The sequence below is a fragment of the Pteronotus mesoamericanus genome, unplaced genomic scaffold (genome assembly GCF_021234165.1).
Source record: "Pteronotus mesoamericanus isolate MK-2021 breed Mesoamerican mustached bat unplaced genomic scaffold, CSHL_Meso_final contig_84, whole genome shotgun sequence".
Classification (NCBI taxonomy): Eukaryota; Metazoa; Chordata; class Mammalia; order Chiroptera; family Mormoopidae; genus Pteronotus; species Pteronotus mesoamericanus.
Window position 1 is genome coordinate 4,463,007 of NW_026555267.1, and position 27,046 is coordinate 4,490,052.

A 27,046-nucleotide genomic window follows, 5' to 3' on the forward strand; every position below is an offset into this window, starting at 1 on the left:
ACCAGGCAAAGCCAAGCTGTGAATCTGGGCTGGCTACTGCTAGTGCTTGGCTTAGGTATAGGGGCTGGGGTCTCACTGAGGCCAGCTATGGCTTGTTTGAAAGGATTTAGGAAGTTGTGAAGCATGAGCCAAGACCAGCCATATATGTAGAAAAGCAGCTTGGGTGGGCCCATAAGTTGGGTGGGATGTAGTCTCTGGGGATCTTCAGGGTGGGGCAAACAGTGTTAGCTAGGTTGATGAAGTCTCAGATATGGCATCGGCCTGCCAGCTGTGTGGCTTTGTTGGCGGAGGGTACAGAAAGTTACAATGGCCTCTGCCCGCCTTTCTGTCTCAGAGAAAGCTGTCCTCCAGCCCTTGCCTTGATGCCTGACACTTCAGTTCCTCCCTGTAGGCCACTGGTTCCTTTCAAGTTGCTATTCTGGTGCTGGAGCTCGGAGGGAATGAGTCTAAGTAAGTTCACATGTGGGTTCTTTAAGAGGAATTGCTTGGGACTCTAGAAGTTTCTTCCACTGACTCAATCCCCACTGGTTTTTGTATCCAGAAGTTATTGGGACTAATCTTCCTGGCACTGGAACCCTGGGCTGGGGAGCCTGGTGTGGGCCTGGGACTCCTTGCTCCCAAGATATCCTTCTCAAATTTTTATCCACTACAGGTGGATGAGGGACCAGCCATTCCACATCTCCTCCCCTCCTACCAGTCTGGATGGATGTGGTTTCTTTAATTACATAGTTATTAGACTTCCATTCAACTCAATTTCTGATGGCTTAGAGTGATGGTTGTTCTATATTGTAGTTGTAATTTTGACATGGTTCTGCAAGGAGAGGAGTCATGCCTACCTATGCTTCCATCTTGACCAGAAGTCTCTCATTCAAGAACTAAAGTTATTTAACTTGTTTTTTCATTCAGCATATTTCCTGGATTATATCCAGGTTAGGATATAGAGTGATATCATTCTTCTTAACTGTTTTCTAATATTTCCATGTGTACCAATGCTCTGTTGTATCCATTAATATTCTTTTTTACTTTTTTCTATAGCAAATATGCTTGAATGACCTTCCTTGAGTATGTCTCAAAATGCAGATATGAAAGTGTTTTTCTAAAGAAAAAAATAAAGAGGTGGATGCAATGTAAGTTAAAGATAATTTTTATGTTTAATATAGTGTCAAAATGCCCATACCAATTTATATTCCCTCAGCAGTGAAATATTTTTATAGTTAAATAAGGCAGTGGGCCACGTGCTTAGTGCACCCCTGGCATATATTAAAGTACTCAAATGAAGTTAAATATGACTGTTACAGTGAGCTAAAAATAAGCTATTTTTCTAGTACTTTGATTTGATGGGAGGATAGAATTTGGAAGAATATCTAGGACAGTTGGTAAGTTTCACTAAGTGTATGAGTGTGAATGTGAAACTCAAATGAGCAATGTGATAGGGACAAATTCTATATTTTACAATTTTGCTTAAGGCCAATTTCATATATATTGAAATTAATAACATATCTAGCATAAGGATATATCCCGCAATGTACTCAAATTGGTGAAGTCAAGTATTCAAGTCCCTTATTAGGAAGTTTCATGTGAACTATTATATTTCCATTAATTTTACACATGCTGGATTCTAACAGACTTAAAATTTCATTTGATTTAATAAATATGACCACATAAAGTGGATCTGGCTTAAAATATAATGATATACCAGCCGTAGCACATTGCCCAAGCATAATGAATTACTAAGATTAGCTAAATCCTAAATGATAAAACTAAATGACAAATGACAGGATTTCTCTTTTAAAACATTCAGGTATTTGACTTCCTGAGCTAGATTAAGGGGAATATAACTGGATTTTTATTGGATGGAACTGGTAAATACAGAAATAGGGGCTGAAAAACAAGTTCTTAGTTAATTTTTTAAAGGAAATTTAGTGTTAAACACTGCTCAAAACTATGATGTAAAATATATTCCATGTATTTTATACTATCTTGTTTATTTTTTTGTCTTGTTAGAAAAATTTCAACCAGAAACAAAGGGATTATAGTGAAAATTAAGTCTTACTGCCTCCCTCAAAACCCTTTGATCACCCTCTCTAGAAGTAATTGGTATTGCCAATCTCTTCTGTGTCCTTCCAGAAATATTCTATTTATATAAGAATATATGTTTTTGTAGACTATTTCCATGTATTAGAGAATTAGAATAAGCATTAATTTTCACTTTTATTTAATCATATCTTCTTAAAATTATATCTTAAGTGTGATTCCACATTAGGATACCATGTTAAATTATGGTACAATATTTTGTCTTATGAATATACCATTCTTTAATCAATTCCACAATGATAAACATTAAATCTGTTACCAGTCTTCTGTTATGCAGCCATGAACTTTGCAAATACGCTTTTGCACAAATATGTCAATGTCTCTGAAGATCAAATAGCTCATTAAAGTAAAGTTGTTTACATCAAAGGATATATATCTTTACAATTTTGATAAATACCAGGAATTGTAATGAAGGTTGAGAATTTACAGCCCCCTATACATTTCACTAAAGTTTCAGTTTCCCAGACTCTCTCCAAATTGTGACTTGCCAAATATTTTTTTTATTTGTCAATCTGATATACAAAGAATGGATTACATTTATTTAATTCACAGGGAGATTGATTTTATTTTTTGTGTACTATAGCTGTGTTTTCATTCATTTTTCTATTGGGTTGATGGTTTTTCTCATTGATTAGATTATATTTATATATTGGGTTGGCCAAAATATTTCTTTAGTTTTTTTTTTTTTTCTGTACTATGGCTCTAGTAGTGCTTAGTTGTCTTTAACTACATTCAAAATGGTTTTGTTAGATTGTATTGTGACAGCTGTCATACCAGCATGCATTTAAAAAAAGAAAAACTTATCAAAATTGGTGAAATTTTTGTGTAGCCACTTTAACATTGAAATGGAAGAAAATATGCAACATTTTCAGTGTATTATGGCTTTATTATTTCAAGAGAGGTAAAATGCAACTGAAATGCAAAAAAAAAAAAAAGATTTGTGCAGTATATGGAGAAGGTGCTGTGACTGATCGAATGTGTCAAAAGTGGTTTGCAAAGTTTCTTGGTACTATTGGCATTTTGGCCAGATAATTCTTTGCTCTGGGGCTGCCTTATGCATGTTTAGCAGCACCCCTGGCCTCTACCCACTAGAACCAATGGTGGGCGATAACCTATATATTCAAATATATGTAAAGTTATTGGTGAAAATGAAAAAATGTCTTTTACTTTATGGAAAAAATATACAGACTTTGAACAATACATTAGTAAAAAAAAAAAGTACTTTTTCCCCTTGGTTTCAAGTATTTTTTTTCCCAAGTTGGTCATTAGTCTTTTGAATTTCTTTATCCGATTCGTTTTTGCTGTTTAAAAACTTTTAAGTAGATGAGTACATCAATATTTTTCCTAGATTTTGAGGTTTATTTTTTGCTGAGAAATATTCTCCACATTCCAAAAATATAAAATAATTTATATTTTTTCTAGAAAATCATGTTTCACACAGGTTTTCAATTTGTATATACTTGAGCAAAACAGTATCTTAATTAAATTCTCTGTCTTATTTCTCATTTTGTGTTTCTGTATTTTCCCCCTTTTTTGATTAAAATAATAACCATTTATCAATTTTATTTTCCCATAGAATCAGTTTAGAAGCTTATTTTCAAATTGTTTCAAATTATTTTCATATAATTAATTTCTAAATGCATTTAATTTATATTCCCATTTTTAAAAATATATAGAAATAACTTGGCCAAGCATACTGGACATATCCTTGTAAAAATAAAAACAACAACAACAAAGTCCACAAGAGAGAAAAAGGAGAGTTAGTAAACTATTCTGTTACATTGATTCTATCACAACCTAACATAGTAACAGAATAATTGGTAGGAAAACTAAAGCTGAAATATTCTCTGGTTTTTAGTTACAACCCCAGGCATTTACAATATGATTTTATAAAAAATGTTTAGACAATTTAATTGTAGCATAGTGACCATAACTTGTCATTTTCTAAAGTTGAATGGGAACCCAGAATTTCTAAGCCTTGATGAGTTCTTCTGTACCGGCTGAAGGGGAAGCTTTCGGGCTGGTAGTCCTCTGTTTAGAGATCATGGGGTCCTGGCTGTTCCAAATTAGTTCTGGAACTGCACAGCGAGTTGAGAGCTCAGATTCTCAAGAAAGGGGATTGAGGAGAACCTTGAAAGAATGCAAACTCAGACAAAAAAATGGTATGAAGCGCGTGGAGGCAGAGTGAGCCCGAGCAAAATGACAGGACGTCGAAGTCTGAAGATTAAAGTCTCTTATGAAATTCTAGTTGGTGAGGCATCTACAGACTTTTATTGGCAATAAATATCAGACAATAAAACTGAACGCCTATTCTGCTCTCATGTAAAACTCTCCCATTGCCCAAAACCCTCAGGGTACTTACCCCACACACATGTTGCATGTGTAGCTTGGGGAGGGTGGCGGACGAAAGTTAACTGAGTTCTATTCCAAAGGACATATTCTAAGAAAAGGGAGATTTAGGGCTTAGCGTTAGGAAGAAGCCTGCTTAAAGCTTAGCGAAACTGACGGAAACATTAACATCACCTTGGTTACTGGAAATCCAGAAAGTGTTTTATCAAAAGACCGCAATTTAAAGAAATTCTGGTTAACAAAAGGAGATATACTGAGATATATCAGATAACTCCACAAATAGAGAATCTATAGGAAAGAGAGAGAAAAAAACCTCATACAGAAAGTTGTTCCTGGAAAAGGCATGCCCTAACTTCAAATCAAAGCCAGCCAGGGTTGAAAGATGTGGTGAGCCATGGGGCAGGTGCTGGTGTAATTAATTCAAGACCACAGAAATAGCTGTCTGAGGATCCTCTCAAAGTAACTGCCCCGAGGATATATCTCAAATAGTCTTCTTTGTTGAAAAGCAGAAAGACCTAGCATGGGCTTTGGCTCTGGAGAGGAAAAAAAGAGGAGTTTCTCAAGTAACTTTTCAGCTGTGCTCAAGAGACGAATGCGGGGTACGGTCCTGTGGAGCTCTGTCTCCACTCAGCCCCTCCCAGCGTGACCACACAAGCCAGGGCCTTCAAATCAGAATTTGGATTCACTACCAGCAGAATATAGTTGGTTTTTTTTTCCTCATTCTGAGGGCACACAGTACTGATCCGACTAATCTTGTAATTATACATGTGAAAAAGCTGTTCACTAATCACTAAACAGACTAAACAATTAGAAGAATTTCACACAGAAGGAAACAGTTGTTGCAGGAATCAGAGGAGATGCTCAAATAATTATAATCACCATCCTATGAGAGATTCAGCAAGATTTCACATTTATTGTAAATTAACTGATGGCTATTTAAAAAGCAGTAACAATTTTTAGCTATTCAAATCGATGCAGTGGGTGGGGGGCATGTGGGGGTTAACCTTTAAGATGGCTCCCAAGGATCCTGTCTCCTGGTAGCCATGCTTTTGTGTAATGCCTTACCTTTCTGCATGGGCTGAACCAAGTGGCTCTCTTCTCACAAACAGAATACAGCAAAATCGGTGGTTCGTGCTACAATGACTGAGTTACAAAGAGACGGTGGCTTCCGTCTCTTGCTCGCACGCTCAGAAGGAAGTTAGCGGCCATACTGTGGGCTGCCCGACAGAGAAGCACCCACAACAAGGGAGCTGTGGAAGTCTTCCGGGCAACAGTTAGCAAGGAACCGAGACCCTCTGTCCCACAGCCTTGAGGCCTGCCAACAACGTGTTCGTGAGCTTCAAAGGAGGAATCCTCTCAACGGAGCCTTCAGATGAGATTTCAGCCCTGGCCAACACCTTGACTGCAGTGAGATGCGAGAGACCTTGAAGCAGAAGCACCAACCCAGTTATGCCGAGCCTGGGTTCCAGATACACAGAAACTCTGATATATTAAGTGTTTGCTTTTTTAAGCCTCTAGATTTTGGAGCACTTGGTTATGAAGCAACGGTAAGTCATATAGGTGGATGGGGGTGGGACAGACAGCAGGAAACTTCACTGAAGACCATAAAGCAGAATGGCTCTTGTAATAATCCAATTAATGAGCCAAGGTCAAAGCAGAAGTTTTCTTACAACACAAGACAAGGAACAGTAAGAAAAATTATATATATTTAATATTTACAATCCGATGTACTTAAATTTAAATATATATTTAATATTCATGTTTAACATATATGTATTTAAGAAATGTGGGGATTAGAACTAAAAAATGAATAGATAGGAAAGTAATAATAAAGAAAAATAGCCCCAGCTGGTGTGGCTCAGTGGATTGAGTGCTGGCCTACAATCCAAAGGGCTGCCATTTCTATTCCCAGTCAGGGCACGTGCCTGGGTTGCGGGCCATGTCCCCAGGAGTGAGTGCATGAGAGGCAACCACACACCGATGTTTCTCTCCCTCTTTTTCTCCCTCCCTTCCCCTCTCTCAAAAAATAAATATTTTTTTAAAAAAAGAAAAATAACTTTTAAAATCCCTAATCTAAAGCAAGTTTTGAGTCTTCATATAGGAGTCAATTTAAGAGTGCTTAAATTATTATTTAAAAAAGACATCTAGTGCTAAAATTTATTAATGCCCCAGAACAAATAGATAGTTCCATAAGCTAAACAGAGAGGTAGTGAGAAAAAAATATTTCTAGTATTATAGAAAATATTCAAAGATGCCCACAAAGTATTCATAGAAAATATTTTATACTCATCTAAATTATATTCAAATATAAAAGCAAAAGGAAAAAATATATTTTTAGAAATTCAAGAAATCAAGAAGCTTAAAACTAATGTCTCTTTTTTGAAAAAATTATTTAATCTATTGAGATAACACTAGTTAATATAATTATATGGATTTCAGGTGTACGATTCTATAATGCATCATTCGTATCTATTGTATTGTGTGTTCGCCACTCAAAGTCACATCTCCTTCCACCACCATGCATTTCCTCCTTTACCGATGTCATCCCAATAAATTGAATAAAATATTTTTAAAAAGAGGGTTAAAAGAAAACTAATTCCTTCTCCTAGTTTAATTAGTAAAGTATTTTCTCCAGAAAAACAAAAACTGAATCCAAAAAGGAAGACAGGAAAACATATTAAAAGTAAAACACATAATTAACTCTACAAATAATTCATTTATGAAATTCATAAAATAGAAGCAACTTCAGTTTTAAAATGGCAGATTGACCCAATGTTTCTCTCTTGTTTCTCCAGATAACTCACTAAAATTATAATAAATGAATATAAAAGTCATCAATACACAAGAAAAGAGAATGGAAACAGGGACATCTATACGTTGCAGATTTTAACAAATTTTTTAAAGATTAAAACTAAAGGGAGGAGAAGCGATTGATTTACGATGGCAGAGAAAGCCATGGACTAGTGTATGTTGTGGAGGATATGCTAAGAAAATAACTTATCATTACAGCCTTGAAAATTCCTCTATTTTAGAATCCAGAATTTATGTAGCATAGGGCTGACATTTACTGACAGGCTGAATTCACAGGGGTTCATTTAGATTTAGTGCACAATGCAGTCTAACCCTCCCACTTCAGCCAGCTATTGCCCTGGCTCTCTTTTTAGGTATAAAATTAGAGGTTTCTTCTCAAAAGAAATTGACCAGCAAAAACCCAGAACTCTAAAAAAAACCCTGAAAATTATAAATTAGTAAAAGTCTATATAACATGCAGTTAGATTTCAACTTCCCCATAATATACAAAATGCCAGCAACTGGGGCATTCACATCCCAGATGCAGATTAATTATTGATTTTCCCCTCCCTATTCGAATAACCCCAGGAAAAAAAAGAACTTAACAAAATGGCATTTGGAGGTTCTGCAGCAAAATGGATAACTTCTAACCTCATTATAAAGCTGAGCCCACAAGTAGAAAAATCCCTGCCATGTGCATAGAGCTTCCAATTAGCTTTTAAAATGTGTGCTCTTAGATATGAAATTTTTAGTTTAAAAATGTTATCAGTGTAGGAATAGATAGAAAGCATCTTGCCTTGATAAAGGGTACCTACCAGAATTCTACAACAAACATCAAAAATTTTTGGAACATTCTAACCAAAACACTAAAAAATTGAATAGGATTTATAACAGTGAAAAGGAAAGAATTTAACTCATAGTGCATGTGATATAGTTATTTTTCTATAAATTTCCAAATTACCAGCTAAACAGCTATTAAAATATAGATACTACAGTAAAGTAGTAGAGTTAAACTAGAACAAGAAAAATAAACATACCTGTAGATTAGAAATAATCAAGTAGAAAATAATTTTTAAAAAAATTTAGCACCACCTACTGCTACATTAACTATTAAAAATAACATCAGTCTAAGAATAAACAAAGAGAAGTGCTCGAGAGTGTGGCTGGTGGAGTTGGCATTGGTGGTTGGAGGAAGAACAGGTGTGAATGAGCTTCTGAAGAATTGGGAAGTGAATGGACCAGGTGGATATTTTATGACTGAGACCACCTGGCATTTGTGGTCATAAATTTAAAATGAGATCCACCAGCATGATTTAGTATTTTGAAATAGTCCCATTTATTTGCATTGGTACAGGTGCAGAGTTGGCAAAGTTGGATTCACCAGAGTTGTAATTTGTCCAGCGACTTTTTACATTGATAGAAAGGGCAGTGGAGTAAAGAATACATTCATGCAGGTGAATAAAACGATTAGCCATAGAAAGAAAGGACATCAAGAAATACAGTGGAGGACAGAGATGAGTCGGTAAGACAAACAGATTGAGGGTCTCATTTGAAGGGAGGGACTGTTGAAATTGGGTTAATAGAGGAATGAGTTGAAAAGTGAGGTGGTGCCCAAAACTGAAATTATGGATCACTGGAAATTTTGAGACATGACAAGATCTGAGTGTGACCATGGAGTAGTGACCTGAGTAGTGGACAAGATAACCAGGAAACAGAAAATCAAGTAATTGAGAAGTACTGGTATTGCCAAGGTTATCTATACACTTGTTGAAATCAGTATGAGTTCAGAGAGGCCAACTACTGGAGAGGAGCTAAAATATGGAGAAGGTGGTGTGACACAGAGTAGTTAATGACACCAATAATGAAGCATAATGGGTAACATCATCTAAAGGGATTGATATTTTAAGATGAGGGTTTTTAAGGAAGAAAGAGGGAGAAGGCTCCGGAAATGGCAAGAGTAACACTACCAATATTTAGGATCAGTGGTGAAAGGAATAGAATACAACTGCTGCTAAGGGTGGAGGCTGGGGAGGGGGTGCTGCAGGGAAAGCAATACCCCTGGGGAGATCCGGGTTTAGGTAGGAGCAAGAAGGGAAAGGCAATGATCCAAGAAGAGATGGAAGACCTAGAGGATTTCCTGATGAACAGTGCATTGGTCTCAGTGGAGAGACTGAGGCCTTGAGGATGAGTGGAAGATGGAATAAAAGGACAAGTGCAGCTCACATAGGGTTCAAAGTATAGGAGATGAGGCACCTGAGGCTGTGATGACAAAAGATGGCAATAAAGGGGAAAGGTCAAAATGAGATGATGTCTGGTATCCTCAGGATGACAGTGTTTATAAGGCTAAAACTATAGCAAGATAGGAATGATGGTTGCCGGACCTGTCATGACCCTGTCAATGCTGAACTGAGCATCTTGAGAGACTGGGTTGTTAGTCCCAGTGCCTGTCTGAGATGAACAAAATATACTTGGAGCTTGGCGCTGCTCCTTAACCAAGGTGATGGAACTGAGTTTTCCTGGTGGAAGCCAGGTGTTACTCTCTATCCCCATCAAAGGTAGGGGAAGTGATGGAGGGGCTGAGGGTTTAGTTTGGGGGCTTTTGACCAAGCAGAGCATAGGGCTCATTAATCTGAGTGCGCAGGACCACTGCTTGACCTCTGTATGTGGAACAGAGGACTTCTAATAACTGTGGATTCCTTGAGTCACACTAAGAAATTGGAAGAGAAGCAGATTTCCTCCCTGCCTGGTACCTAGAATTGGGTCGAGTGACCTAAGTAACAGCCTTTTGGACACCAAAGACTTCGAATAGTGGAGTGGTAACACAAAGGTTCATTGTCAAATGAAATTCATCCACAAAATCAAAAGTATGGCAATAAGCGTTCAAGACAGTCAAGTTTGATTGGGCGGGGGGCAGAGTGGGGGTGGCGATAGGTGACCAGCGTTGACAGTACCTACAGCAGTTTGCTGAGCTGATTTTGGAGGTTGGCTGTGTTTGGGCACCCTTGGTTCTCACTTAAGCTGCATTCACCAAACTTCCAATATGAGCACTTCCCACAGACCTTTCTTACGAATCTCGTTTCTGCTTAAATAAACCAAACTACAGTTCTGATGTTTGCAGCCAAGAATGCAACTAGTACCCCTGGATAGGAACAAGACCTAGCTGGCTTCCAAGCTTGTGTGCCTTTATTAAGGAATCTCACGACACTCCTTTTCACAAAGAAAGGCAGTACGCGCTCCTATTTTTAGAACTCTTGAATCTTTCCCATGGCGGGGCGCCTGACAGACTTTACTGAGAGCCTAACATTTTCTTCTACCTCACACACCAATTGGCCCATTCATGATCAGCAGCATTTTTTAAAAAATAACAATTTTTTGGATGGAATTGTGTTTATAAAAAACAGTGAAAGCCTCACATATTATTCAACACTGTTAACAAACAGACCTGCTGGTCCCTACACCTGAGAGGCAGGTCTCAGTAATTCCTTTTACCCTCCACTTGGTAGTTTTCTTAAATTAAATTACACTTCCTTAAAGAAAAGAAATGTAATCTCAATCTTCATTGTTTTTGTTACCACACACTAATTGGTACAAAGCCAAAAGAAGAAATGGAAACTGTTAAGCACAAAGTACAATTTTTCAAAATAAGGCATTACTGAGACCAGCGATTTTCAACCAGTGAGCTGTAAAATTTCTTAAAGCATGTAATACCTGACTACTTAGGCAGAGGCACTGACTCTTTTCCCTTAGATTGTCAAGAAAATGACAAGAGCCAACAGAGCAATACCTGTTTGGTGTGAGTGAATATAAATTATACCTCCTTTTTGTCGGATTAGCAAAAAATATAATTTTTGGTGTGCCACAGACTTTCAGGAATTAGTTTATATGTGCCCTGGGATGAAAGAGGTTGAAAATCACTGATCTAGACCAATATTTTGATTCACATGTGACATTATTGATTTCAAATTAAACCATCAAACAATTCACCAAACCTGAATCTTGTGGTTTTTCAATTGGTTAGCACAATCTGTTATCCCAAATAAAATTTCTAAATGAGTGCGCCTTTGGATATTATGTACTTCATAGCTGACAGGGACACTATCTAATTAGCTATTTATATGCAAAGCAGAGAAAAGGATAATTAGAGACATGGATTATGCAAAAGCAATCACACTGACAGAGGGCAGGAGAAACTAAGAATACATTGAGTCAAATTTGTATATATGTTTCTACAGTTTATCATGCTTCATTTGTATTGTATTACATTTATGCATCATTTAACATGTTATAAATAAAGTAATGTCCTAATCCATTAATTGATAAACTAAATATAAATCTTATATCAGAAACTATCTATCGGACTACAAATATAATAAGCTTCAGGAGATGCAAAGAAATAAAGAAGTCATTTGGAAAATATCTTCTTTAGCTCCAACCACTAGTACTCTTTCCCTAGAGACATAGGGGGGGAATTTTAGCACTAATAGTACAAAGTGCTTATCAAATAGGAAAACTCCCAGCTTATAAAACCTGTTCTAGTGACCTGTTGCTGCCTAATAAACCACCCCAAAGATTTTTAGAGTAAAATGACAAACACTTTATCACGCTCACAATTTTACAAGTCAGGTATTTAAGAAGGACATAGAGAATATAGCTTGTCCCCTGCTCCCAGATAACTAGGACCTCAGATTGGGTGACTTCAATGGCTGGAGGTTGCTGGGAGAGTGTGACTAGGGCCATATGTCTGGGACTTCAGTTCTGGCCATCAACTCTCTTCTTTAGTTCTCTGGGTTGCGCCTGCTGGGGATTAAATGTTTGAGGTGGCTGTGTCAGTTACATGCCTGGTAGTGGATGGGCATCTCTCTTTTTTTGTTCCACGTATCCTCTCCCGTGGTTGGCTTGGTCCTCCTCATAGCATGCAATGTTGGGGTGGTCATCTTACACAGTGGCTTTGTTCTCTGAGAGTGGACATTTCTAAGAGATAGGATGAGGAAGAGGCCTTTCTTTTAAGGCCTGGACTAAGAAATGAGCATGGCAACAATTCGACTGTAGTTCATCGGTCGACATGTGGCAAGGTTCTAGAGAAGGGGACGTAGTGCCTCTCTTGATGAGAGGACTGCCAAATAATGTGCAACCGTCTTCAATCTGCTCAAGAACCTTCTGTTCACCGTGATGATTTACCAGAACCTGGAAGATCTTAGTAGAATTCCGTGACATGACTTCTTATAAGTTTCCACTTACATGGAAGCCCCCACTACCTCACCCCACCCCTCCCCAAGAGAAAAAAAGATCAGAAATACAATTCCATAGCTGTGTTTTGTGTCAAGTGGGCACCAGAGTTGGGGGGGGGGATCACTTCATAAGGTATGTAATTGTCTAACCACTGTACGGAACACCTGAAAATATTATGTTTAATGTCAAGTGTAATTGAAAAAAATTATTATTGTAGAATGTAAAGAAACAAAAAAACAAAAAAAATACCCCCATAATTCCAAGCAATAAATTATTTTGGCACCAGTCATTTTAAAAAACCTCTTCCAAAGTTAGTGAGCAAAACTTCATGTTTGACCCCTCAGTTTGGCACAGTGAACTAAGCTGACTATATTTATCTCAAATCCTTCCTAAACTCTATTAAAATGATGTAAAAAGGTGCAAAAGGGAATACATCCATAAAAGTGCAGGTGAGGGAAGAAAGATCGTTATAGGCACTGGTAAGTTGATGTGTTTCTGAAACACAGAAGGTGTATGACATTCTGTGGACAGACAGACAAAGCAGAGATAAAATCAGTGCACAAAAACCTATGGGACAGCGCAGGTGGAGTCTGCAGGTACCTCCAGGCTCACAGAAGTGAAGGAAAGTAGGAGCAACAGGGAACAGAGCCTGAATGGGGCCCCCTTCATTCCGCATGTGTAGGTCCCCTGTTTGTCTCCAGGATGAGCGGATGAACTGCTCTTCAAAGAAATTAAGTGATCTGCCTAGCAGCATTAGGCTCTGCGCAGTAAAGAATTAACCTTGCCCAGTGAAAATTCTGACCCTGTGTCCCTAGCTCTTGGAAGGTCATGGCTAAGCCTTGGATATCCTGTATGAAAAAAGCCTTCCTTTACCTGAGGGTTTTGGGCCATCCCAGATAGTCTATGCTGATTATATGATTTACGGTGGGGACTCTGGCTTACCTAGAGTTAGGGGCTGGAGGCCAAGGTCAACAGCAGGAGCGGTCAATCATGTATATGGCTGAGTCCCAATAAAAAAATCCCAAGGCTCAGTTGAGCTGCCAGGGTTCGCTCCACGAATATTGTCACTCACACACTGTTACTGTAAGAAATAAGTGGTGTCCAAGTTACTCCACTGGGAGAGGACATGTATGAGCTCCACACCCGGTCTCTCCAGGACTCTGCCATAGATGCCTTTTCCAATGCAAGTTTCAGTCTGCATTCTTTCACTATAATAACCCCACAAGTATTGCACCTGAGGGTGGACCCCTTGGAGACCGCTCAAACTCTGTTCCTGTGGAGAGCAGAGGTCCGCGGAGGAAGCCTCCTCATTCAGCCACTGGGTAGATATTCATACTGTCTGCCTTCTCTCTCTATGATTATTTTAAACTGCAATTAACCCAGACAGACAGGGTTTACAATATTCCCTCCTAATCAGGGAAGAGTTTATGGTTCGTACATTGAGAAGAAAGGAATTTACAAATAGTTTAGAGTTATACAAATAACTATTAGGACAACCCAACAGAAATAGCCATAAGTAATCACTTCTGTGGGGTGGACTGAGAGTCATGGAGTGTAGAAAAGCTTTTACTCTTCTGTATTTTTAATATTATTTCCATGGACACTGATTCTCTGAAATACTGTAGAGCACATGGCCACCCAAAGTAAACAACACTTTTCAGCTTTCCTTGCATTGAAATGTGGTCCTATGGTTAGGTTCTGGGAAAAGGGGTATGTTCAGAAAAGTGTGGCCGTTTTCAGAAACTGTCTTTGGGAGGCACCTGGTATATACCTTATTCCCTCCTTTCTATTACATGTTCCTCTTTCCTGGCACCTGAAACATGGATGCTGCCTTTGAACATAAGACTGAAAGCCATATCCCAGAGAAAACAGACCCAGGAAGTCGTCAGGGTCTGTGAAAACTTTGGAAACAGAGAAGGTGTATGAGCCCTAGACTGCATAGCTCCAAACTTTCACATGAGAAAGAAATACGCTCTTATTTTGGGTCTAAATCAAAGTTATTCTGAACTTTCCGGAGCACATTTAAACTTAATTGTAACACACACATATTATTTTTATTAAAAGCAAACTCATGTCCTGCCATTCACTTCTTATTTCCTCAAACTACATATTTTCTCTTTTCTTTTTCTTTTAAATAACTATGTTTTTAACATCAGGGTCCTGATAATGAGGTCTTTGATGAAGGGCAGTGGTTGTTTTGACGAGTTTCCTCACCTGGAAAGAGCTCCCAGTGCATCCTTGGAGTGGAGCAAGGGGAATGTGCGCACCTTTAGCACGCCTTCTGCGCACTTAAGCTCCAACATTTCGGCACCTTTGAGAAGGACAAGGCTGCAAGGCATTCACGCTGTTAGTAAATCCCTTACGTGATCAGTACGATGAGAATGGAATTTCAGACAACCAACGAACATTAACAAAGCATTCCTTTTAGTCTGACAGATGTGCATAAAAATTTCCAATCCTTCCCAGGTTGACGTAATTATTATTTTTACTTCCTTGCTCATTAGGTAAAGGTCTAACGTCAATGCAAAGTGTTTTTATAGACAGGGCCAAATGGGATGCTGCGAGAGCCTGACAACACCCTGGAGGAAATGACCAGATGTTTGTCATCCACATTTCTAATGCGAGGGCATGGGTGGAAGCAAATGTTACAAGACAAAAACAAACACACACAAAAAAGCTGCATAGTCTTCACATTAACCGAGACCACAAAATGCCTTAATCACTGGCTGCCTGTGCTCCCGCGGTGAAATTATTTCCTCCAACTTTATTTCTGCAATTCCCAGCACAAATAAAATGCCTGAGCCCCTAAGCCAAGTGGGTAACCACTGACGTGCTGATTAAGCATTACTGATTAACAGTACAATAAGTCATTGAAATTGCTGGTGCACAGATGGGCAACATTTATTTAATTGTTTAATAACCTGCGCTCTAGAGGGAACTTGCTAATGCCTCTACAACTGAGAAACGATAATACTGTTTTGGGAAACACGAATTGACTCACCTATTATGTACTTGAGGTCATCCTCTGGGGCAACTTGTAACACTTCACTTTAACTCTTACGCACATGGTTATCTGATGCAGGAAAACCTTCCATCGCTCCCAGGCTCAGAAAAAAACTAACTTAGGCACTATAGATTTTTAAATGTCCTCCTTGTTATTTTGTTTTGACCCATTTAAATTTGCTTTATATTAGTATTTGTCTGCCTGTCAGATGTATAATGTGTTGACCAAAAATACGTTAGGAAACAGAAAACACCCTTTCTATTAGAGTGAAGGTACATTATTAGTGAAGGTATATTTATTATAACCAGTATAATCTCTCAGCTCTAGGCTATGTTTATGCTATACTTTTACTTGTGCTGCACTCATTGCATTGTCCCTGAAAGCCTCCTGAATCATCCAAGTAGTTTCCGTGGAGGAATGTTCAAGCTTAATATAAAATTTGATGCAGATTCGTTGCTTTACTTAATCCTTGTGAATGCGACAGCCCCACAGTACACACGCTCACTCAATGGCATCTACCACCCCCACTGACTAGTACAGTGAAGTCATCATTGTTCATGCACGCACATCCCAGTCCACTCTCCTTGGCTGCCAGGTAACATCGATGTCTCACAAACTTTTCTTGTTGTATTAACAATGGCTGGACTTTTTCCAGACAGACCTTGTATATCTTGACGCTCCTTAAGTCCCATAAGACCCTGAACACAATTTCTAAAGGAAGAACCAGAGCCCTGAAATGATTGCGATTACTTTAAGTTGATGGAGATGAAGCATTGGGTTAAATGGCAGCTTAAACTAGAAACAGGAAAAATAAGAGGTCACATTTCTTACACACTCAAGATATACAACTCAAGATTGGAGTCTGAGGTGCATATCATTGCCTGAACAAACTTATACTCCTCATATTTTCCTTAACTGTTTCCTCTTCATAAAACCCAAAGTAGTAAATGAAGAAATTTGGGAGTGAGCATATTTCAGATTGGGATTCAGGTATGAGGAATGAGTCTCTTTTATTCTATTTACTATAAATCCTGGAGAAAACTACAGCTGTAAACAAGAAACCTACTTCAGATAGGAACTTAGAAAAAAATTCACTTTCTCCAAGCTTCCACACCTGACATTGAGATTCTGGATGTATTTTACTGATATGTGGTAAAGTGGGCCTATTTTAAAAGCGTTTTTTCCCTCTTCTTAGGAAAAAAAGACACAAAAACTGTGTAAGTACATAGATTTTGAAGAAAAGAAAATTGTGCTTTTTAGAAGAAAGAACTTGTAGTTGTACTAAGTATAGTAAGACCACAAAAATATTTTTCTGATTTTTTTTCTTTCAATTCTATATCAGGAAAAGTGCGATTCAAGTCCCTTTAACATTGTTTTCCCTCTGAAATACAATGTAAACACTGTAGGAGAAAATAGGTGCCTAGCTCTGTGATGTCACAATCAAAATGGTGTAATTCTACTGGCGTTATTGTGGGTTCATGCTCAAGCAAAAGGATCTCTTCTAATTGATGGAAAACATCTATTATGGGACACAATGCACATTCCTCCCTCGCTGCAAGAAGGCAGCCACCAGTGCACCTAGTGAAAGCACCTATGCTAAATGGCTTGCCTGATCCTTCCAAGAAAAAAGTCTCTAGGGAAGGTATAGAAGGTGATAAGCTTGACTTTTACTCACCAGGGCCTAAATCTAGATTGTCTCTATTCAAATCCGCCTTTGTCACTGAAACTGTGCCTTCAAAATAATAGTTGGGATTTATGCGAAAGTGTTTAAAAAGCCAAAATGCACCGGTGACCTAGTCTGCATAATATAGCCGAGAACTCTGCATCTGGGAGTAAAGGAAAAAAGGACTGAAGTCAGAGGTGAGTCTAGAGAAGAAGGAGATAAAAGAATTTTTTTGCAGATGTCAAGAACAACTAGATTCTTCAATAGCTTCAGTTGAATGTATAAAAAAATATGAGATTTGAGCTTAGTGGTGACATCATCTAATAACATCCTTGGTCTAATCTTTGATTCTTTATGTTAATGCATGTTATAAGAATAAAGTCAGAGCCCAAATGAAATAAAGTCTACCCCAATGATTATCGCATTAATCATAATTCACACAGAAGTCTTGGCTGTCTATTCTCCTCAGAAGCAGTACTCCTGCCTTTGCTTGATCTGATTATTAACTTAATATTACTTACAACAACTACTAAAATTTGATAAATGAATATAAGACTTATTCTAGAAACTGATCCTCTTGTACAAATAAATGCTTAAGCTTGTGTGTATGGTCCCAGTATAGTTGACAAAGGTAGTAAGTACGAGGCTATTTTCCTTCAGCACGCCCTGGCATTGAAGTCAAATTGCTCCTACTAAACACTTTATTTTAGAAAAGGGACTTGTCAGTGCTATTAAAGTAAATTTCTATTATTAAAAAAGACTCATTTTATCAATTACCTTCCATTGTTTGTACTCAGTTCGGACATATTTACATGTAAAATTTCAGCTTCTTTCCTACACTTTAGTCACCTTTGCCAAAAAATCAAATAGGGAGGAAATCCAGACTTTTTGACTATTCCCCTTGTGGCAACGTCTGAACTAATTACTTTATATACATCAGCATATTCAACATTCCCACCAGGTCTTCTTCTCTGCTGCATACCACCTAGTCTCCATGGTCACCCTCTAAAAGATGACGGAGCTTGAAATTGCACTCTGAAATTGGAAATAAGTAACTTAAGCATTCTCCCCAACGACACTCACCTTCCCTGACCACCTACTTATCCAAGCATCCCTACCAAAAGAATCCTTTGACATCATTTAAGTAACCAATAAATTAAACCCTCCATTCTCTGTCTAGCCCAGTGATTCTCAACTGGGGACAATTTTTCCCCCAACAGACGTTAAAACATCCAGAGGCATTTTTCGTTTTCACCACTAGAGATGTAGGAAACATTGTTGCCTCATGGGTAGAGAAGCCCACACAGAACAGCTCCCACAACAAAGAATCCTCCCTCTCAAATACCAACAGTGCCAGAGCTGGGAACCCCGGCATTTAGGCTGCCACTGTTTTCATTTTCTTCCGCTTCCATTCAGAACTCAGCGATCCATGACAACATCACTCTCGCAAACACCCTCAGTTCTTTAGTACATAACAGGTTCCATCACCACTCTTTGGAAAACTCCCAGTCCTGCGTTGGCTGTTGACTCCCTACAAAGACCACTCAAAACACCCATCGGTTGAGCAAAACTAAGGTTATTTAGATCACTGAAATAACAAAGAATACCACCTTGGCAGGGTATTGCAAATGTCTCATAGAAAAGAACCCAGGAAAAGATATTTAGGCGGCTGCTTACATGCACTAGGTCATGTTAAGGCATGTGTTAAATGATAAGGAAATAATTGGGAATGACAGAATTGATGTCACATGAGCTCTGGACTGGTGGGAAACTGACAAGAGGACCTTAAGGTGAGTATTGATCAACAAGTTGCTGGTCTTCATAAGCGAGCTATTTTTGTTGTTTCACAATCTTATCTTCCAAGAGCAAGTACTTCTTGAAACAAATAGCTAAGGTAGTTTGGGGGGTTTTTTGTTTGTTTATTTTCTTTTTGTTTGGTTTAGTCTGGTCCCAGTAACTGGTTAGCACAGAATCAGAAATATATTCTTTATACAAGAATTGATTAACATGAAACAGAACAGTCTGTTCATTTTAATTCTCACTTAATTGAACTTAATTGCTGGACTTCTCCATGCTTCAACTAAGCAACTCAGTATAGAGGAGGGAAATCACACAACTGTGCAGCGTGGTATCACTACGTATAAGTTTATAATTGTCAATTCCAATGGCTTCAAAACACCTCTCACTACTATGTACCTCCAGTAAGCTCATTCTCCCATTGCTACTAATTTTAGCTCTCCAGTCATCATAAACCTCTTAGTTGATGAACTTACCTTGAACTTCACAGAGACAACAGAACCTCTCATGCAGGAACTCTGACATCTTCTCTCCCTCCTGTCTCATCTCATGTCATTCTTGTCCTCGTCATATGTGTCTACTTTCAATTCCTGAAACATGGCTTCCTCCTTATTCCTTCAAGGTCTACAAACATATTGCTGCCTCTTTCTGAAAAAGTAACTACTCCCTACTTTTAATTGTATTTAAACATTCTCATTCTTCAAGTTTCAACTTAATTGCTATTTCCACAAACAAGGTATTTCCTCACCTCTGAGTTCATCCTAGTGCCCCATTTGAATTATATTCTTTCATTTCTATTTCTTTATAGTTATCAAAATTTATAATTAAAATTTTCTGTGTTTAATAAGAGGAACCATACTTGCTTTATTAAACATAGTAGACGCTAGTATCTATAGTATCAAATATAGAAGACATTCCGTAAATGTTTGATGAATGACTAATTGAGTGGGTTGAATAACTACACCTGCTCAGAGAGGCTGAATAACTTGTACCTGGCAATGACAACTGGCAGGAGTGAACTCACAATTTATCTGACTTCCTAAATCATGCTGCTATTGCAGAGAAATAGTTTTTTTCTCTTTGACTTCCATGTTTTCATTTTTTCTCTCTTCCTCTCTCTTTCTCTCTCTCTCTCCACACACACACACACACACACACACACTCACTCACTCACTCACTCACACACACTTTTATTGGCATATTTCGATCCATTTGAGTCTTGAAATACAGAAATTTTTTCAGCCCCACACAGTTCTGAATACAGTTTGAACCTATACATTAAAGTTTTCATGCCATTTAAAAATTTTTATCTTTTAGTTCCTGAGTCTTTTTTTAGCTTTGAATTACACGAATCTTTAAAGGTCATAACTGCTCTTTGATCGACTAGAACACTGTGTGACTAGTTGAGGCAGTCCTGGGATACGCCACTCAGCTCTCCCTTTAAGGAAAGACTCAGCATCCGGCCGCCAGTTCAGTTAGCAGGCAGCGCTCAGCTATGAACGCCGTCAGAACTGCCTCCGCTCTCGAACCGAGCCCGCGCTCTTCCCAGGCGGCCCTCAGCCAACCCCCGGGCACCATGCCGGTGCAGCCAGAATCCTCTACCAGGCCATCTGTCTTCTAGAACCATCAGCTGGGTTGGTGGACAGGGCCAGGTCTGTATTTGAAGCTGAGGTTCTTTCCCCTCCCAAACTTGCGTTGTTTCTCTTTTTCTTTCACAGGTTTCAGATCTGCTTTATGATTGCGAGGCTTTCCTTGCTCAATAAATCTCTGACCCTCCATCTCGATGACCTCTTCCAGGAGGACTCAAGGGATGGACTAGTTCAGGACTACATTTTCATGCCATTGGGCGAGTCATTCAATCCGGTTTGCTAAGTATTTATTGAGCACTTACGTAAAAGAGGGCCCTGTATGTTTTAAGGGCTTACTATGTGCTGCATATATTACATATGCTGGTTTGATTCATGTTTATAATTTAAGAGGTAGGTATTCTTCTCACTTTAGAGATAGGGAACCTGAAACTTTGGCCAAATACTCTGCCCAGTTTCACCCAGGAAGTCAGTAGCAGAGTCATGGAGGAACCTGAAATCTGTCTGACTCGAAATCCTTGAGTCTGGCTGCTACCTGCACATGCCCCACAGTATGTAAAATGTTAGTTGCAGTGAATAATAGAAGAGTTTCAAGATACTCTTTGCCCTCAAGCATTTGTAAGACTTCTAGTCTAAAAGTGTAAATATCTGTGAAATATGAATTAAATGCTCTTTTATTGTGGATAAGGTCCAGGAAGCTATAGAAACACCCGTGTTAAACAGAAGGCCCATTGCTATATCACACTTACAATTAGAATTGGTCATACTGCATCCCAAATTTTAAATTGAATGTCAAATTTAATTTGCCCAAGGAAGCCTGAAGCTCAAACTCTATCACAGATCACAGAGCTGGGCCGGACAGCTGCCTGACGAATCAACCTGGTACGGAGGCAGGGGAGTGGGTGATATGTCACTGTTTAGAGCATCCTGGCCTCATACCCCCACCCCAGCCCCTAAACACCTCAGCATCCCATTTGAAAGGACTTTGTAAAGGTAAACATCAAAGAAAATGTACCATTGCAGACTGTATAAAGGCTCAGCCTAGAAGACGTGTGCTACCAAGGATTTCCATTAACTGCCTGTCTTTCCAAATACTAATTTTTAAGGTTCACTTACAACCTTGCCTACAAGAGGAAGGCTCGTTTCACTACCTAGCCTTCATTGATCTCTCTCTTTCTGACTCCAGAGCTATTTATAATTTAATAATAAACTTTCACATTTCATTTATTATTCAACACATTTATTGACTACTTACTTTCTCAAAAACTTAGTCGTCACTATGGGAGACTACATAACATCTAGTTGGGGAAGCATAAATTCAAATAACTTAGAGAAGCATTTCTTGACCAATAAAAGATAGAGGGCAGTAAATCAGCACTACCTCGGTCCAATGAAATAACATATAATAATTATTTTAAATTGTTGATAATAACAGTATTATTAATAAAGTATTTCAAGGCAAAAGAAGACACAGTAGAGATACAACTAAGTGTTGTTTGAATACAACGGATGGTGTGTGGAAATAATATTTAAGCTGGTCAGTGTGAACAAGATTTTGATTTTAGAGAATGGGACGGTAGACAATCAAGACTGAGACAGTATTTAAACAAATGCAAGGCTACGTGAAAATGTGTAAGGTGTTTAAGAAGGAGTGCGTAGTCTGTTGGGTCTGAATTATTTTACACGAGGATGACTTTTCTAGGAAAGAAGATTTGAAAGGTAGGACAGGGTCCTCTCACAGGGGAGCCTTTGCTGTTGTGCTGAAAAGTGTAAACTTTCTTTTTGCAGGGATGGTCTTACAGTGGACAAGCGTTTGTTTTGTCCTGTGGTTTTCACTGTTTTCTGTTTGTCTTATGGTTCAGCATCCGTCCCCTATACCCTGTTATTCTGGTGAGATTTTTAATCATGCCCCTTCCCCCGGCCTCTAACTCCAGGGTTGGCCATACAACCTAAGGTAAAACAAGGCATTCTGGCCTCGAAAGTTGCATTTTGAGCAGAGCCTCACAGAGAATGGCCATGAGTGGAGCTGAGCTTTTTGAAGGCAGAGCTCTAGAGAAGTCCTGATTCTCAGATCTTTAGAGCCTCCCTTTTACTCTTGATCTCTTGAAGTCTGATCTTAGAGCTTTTCTTTTAACACATCATTACTGCGAATGTTAGAATCCCTTCGCATTCCGGCCACCACACAACACATCTCTGATAAACCAAAGGAGAACTTTGAGGAGACTGACATGATCTGACTTATAGTTATAATGTGTATGATACACGATGTTTCCGGAAAAAAGTTAAATTTAAAAACTTATAATAATGACGATCTAGAATTATTCCAACACATTCATTCTAATGTAACCTTCCTGAAACACATCTCTATCCGTGACTCTCCTCTGCTTAAAATCTATCAGAAAAACACATGACCTACAGGGATAGCGAAATTCTTTGGCGAGGTATATAGGCAAGCTCCTCAGATCTGGCCATAACTTTCATTGCCAATAACACGTCATTACTCCTTTTCAGGTATCTCTGAAACGACCCACTCTTCCTAGGACCTCTTGATGTTTCCCTCCATGCCTTATTGAACTTCCAGAGACCTGGCCCTTAGACAGAGCAATGAGACCATAGCTCTAGAAAAAAAATAAATAAAAAAGGCCAAGGGGAAAAGCTCATTTTGTTCTCAAGCAATAGAATATAAACATTTCATCCTAACAGTCTGCCCATGTGTGTCTTTCTAAATGGCATCTGCATATTTATTAGCAAGCCAGGCACCGTGGAGGAACAGTGACATTATCATGTTAATGTCTTAGAAGGTAAAAACAGTTGACTTTGTTCTGTTCCAAAGGTGTTGCCCTCTATGTACTAATGGCAGGATTTTTCTATCTTTCCAGATGGATTACCTCTGTAAATCTTATTAACAATGGTGGGAGTTAGGCTGCTAATCTGCCGGGACTGGTTTTCTTAGTGCCCTCCTGGTCAGCTTTGAGTGTAAACCAGGGGGTGCCAGCTGGTTAGCGGTGCAGCGAGGCTCTGGGAACACCTGGCTAGTGCTGACTGATGACGTATATTGAGCACCCACCTTGCGCAGAGCCTTTAGGACTGCCAGCAATTGAAAGTGAAATCTGTCCTGTGACCTTGGGGTTTGCAAACTAATTGAAGGTTTAGAACATGCGTATATGAAGAGAAAGCAAGTTAGGAACTCACGGAAGGCAGTTTAACAGCAAGTGAGAGTAGCAGCTGAGGCAAAGGATGAGCACTATGCTAATATCATTCTCTCCGCTCATCTTTCTCTATTCCTTGTCCCATCACTAGGGGAACTACTAGGGGAACTACGCTTCTAGTAGCACCCCAAACTTTCTCTCTTAGCATTTGTCACCCTGAGCTCTAATTAATGTTTACTTGCCTGTGCTCTCTGCTGGGCTTTAAGCTTCTATCTGATTTATAGCTATAATCCACCTCTTCACAATTACCTGGCAAAGAGTAAAAACTCAGTCATGAAACATTAAATAAGAAAACCTTTGGATTTTGGGGCAAGGGACCAGCTGCAAGGCAACCTAGAGTCCCAGTAGGGTTCTGGCAAACTGGGCTATCGTTTTTGGTGATGTTGAGTTAGGCAATAAGGTGATTAATTGGAAGAGTAAGTTTGGGGGATTGTATCCAGGTATTGAAGAAAACTGGAAGAACTGAAAATTTGGAAAGAATTGACAGCTTGAGCCAAGTAATGGAATTTACCAGAGAGACACCAAAATTGTAGGATTTTTGTTTGTATTTGTGTTTATTTGGTTGCGGGGGAGGAGAAAAAGTCAATTAAATCTCTATCAGACAGTGCTTTCATAGCAGTTACCCACAACTTTCAGAGGTTTAAAATAGCTTGTAAATGATGAGCAAGGCTAGAATCTGACAACCAGGGAGGGGCGCTATGGACGGGGCTGAGGGACCACGTGTAGCCTTGGGGTAGTAGCTCCAGCAGGGGCATTACCACGGGGGTGGTGGGAGCGGGGGTAGGAAGTGCTGGCTCTTAAAGGAAAGGAGTGCAGTCTCGGAAGGGTCAGAGGACTAGATGGTCAGAGTCCCCCGGGGCCCCCATCGGAGATCTTCATCGCCAATATAAACATTGCGGGTTTCCCCAGCAAGAGCTACACAGTAAAGACCTGCTTTGGTTGCACGTTTAAGCGTCTTTGAAGTTCAGCTACTCTGACTATTCGGTCCAAGATTAGTCCTTAGCTTTCTCTACCTTTTGACTTAGGCAAGTAAGAACTTCTTTATAACCAAAGAGGTCCTCTGGCTTTTGATTTTGGCTTTTGATTTTGGCTTTTGATCATTGGTAACTTGTCCTTAGCCATTCATTATCTTTTTGTGAGCAAAGGTTCTTAAAGAATGTCTGTAGACCAGCAGAATTAGCACCACCTGGGAATTTGGAAATGCAATTTTTTAATGTAAAAAAATTAAATACAGGTGATCATTCAATATTATCTTACTTCCAGGTATACAGCATAATGGTTAGATATTTATGTAACTTATGGCGCAACCCCCCACCCCCACTTACAAGTCTATTACCCACCTGGCACCACACATAATTATCACAATATTACTGACTATATTTCCTAAGCTGTACTTTAGGATCCTGTGGCTGTTTTGTAACTACCAATTTGTATTTCTTGATCCCTTCACCTTTCTTACCCAGTCCCCCAACCACCTCCCATTTGGCAATGGTCAGTTTATTCTCTGTTTCAATGAGTTTTTTTCTGTTTTGTTTGTTCATTCTTTTTTTTTCATATTGTTCATATAAGTGAAATCACATGGTATCTGTCTATCATACAACCCAGCAATCCTACTTGTGGGCATTTATTCAAAGAAATCAAAAACACTGGTGCAAAGAAACCATAGGCATCTCTATGTTCATTGCAGCATTATTTACAATAGTGAATATACAGAAGCAGCCTAAGTATCCATCAATAGACAAACGGGTAAGGAAGAGGTGGAACATATATGCAATGGAATATTACTCAACCATAAAAAAGAATGAAATCTTACCCCGTTTGACAACATGGGTGGACCTAGAGGGTAGTATGCTAAGTGAAATAAGTCAGATGCGGAAATGCAATTCCTTGAGCTCCACCCCACACCTAATGAATCAGAAACTCTAATATTGAGATAAAGCAGTCTATGTTTTAGCATGTTCTCTCAGTAATTCTGATGCACATTAAAGTATGAGAACCACTGCAGTAGTTCATCCACAGTACTTAGCAATAACTCCCCAGTCCTAGTATTCTTATATCTACTATATTCCCCATATAATACCTTCTCCAACTGCCTAATATATTACAGCTGCTAGTATTTTCTATTCACCAGATTCCCTCCCAATTTATCAATGCTGAAAGTTTTAATAGACCACTGTGTTGAGCCAGAGCCCTTCTGCTCTTTGTTTACCATCTCTGGTAGGGATGGTAAACAATTTTTTAGCCAGTACTGACCAATATAGCTTCAAAACTCACTATCATCTCACTTGCTTTCTCAGATCACTTCCAGTATTGTCACAGGTCAGTGCTCTAGAAGCAGAGCTTGAGAGCCAGTTTGGAGTGTCAGACACTTGTTAGAAGTCAACACCAATGAAGGGAATAGGGAGGAATCAGGAGTGAACAGAGAGAGGAGCTGAAATGATGCAGGCTTGGCAAAGCCTTCACCAACTTGGCAGGGAGTTCTCAAGTTAATGATGCCCATCACAGTGTGAAAGTGGCCAGCTCTTTATAAATACGGCCTGCTCAGTCACCAGGTGCAGGTTGACCCAGAGAAGGCATGACCTCAGGCCAAAGGGTCCCTCAGCTTGAGGCTGACCCTGAAGGCACTGAGAGCCAGAGGCTTCAGCCCACGCTCCCTGCAGCTGGGCATCAAATCCTCCCTTTCTTCCTCAAAGGGGGATCTGCATGGACCATCTCCATAGCAACTACAGTTAGTAACTCGCTTAGATTCACACTGTAAGAAGGTAGTGAAGCCAGGCTTTGAAGCCTTTAGCATGGCCCCGAGGTCTATGCTTGTCATCACCTCACTGGAGCACCTAATGAGCTCTTGCTGGTGCAGGTCCCTTGAACAGCTTTCACAAGGTGACATGGACCCATTTGGTTTTTAGATAGCCACTCTATGAAGTATTTATAGATATCAATTTCTTCAGAGTTCTTCTATTTACTAGATTTTATGAGACTCATTATCTCTACTTGAAAAAGGAGTTCTGCCATCTGAGGTGACTCTTTTCTTTACTGAAATAAACCCAGGACATTGTTTCTCTGTGGAAGGAATACCCCTTAATAGAGAAAAACCCCCGCTCTGTGGACCTGCATGTCACGTGTCCTTCCGATTCTCTCACTCTGATTATTACTGTTACCAAGATATTTTTCTTTTTGAGTTATAGCTTAGGAATTCTGAGTTTCATCCTAATATAGAAGTATGTATTTTCTTAAGACATCGTCATTAATAAGACTGAGGAAAGAGGTGAAAAGAGAGATAGTTTGTGATTTCTTCCTAACAACAGAGCCTCAAGTACTTGCCTTT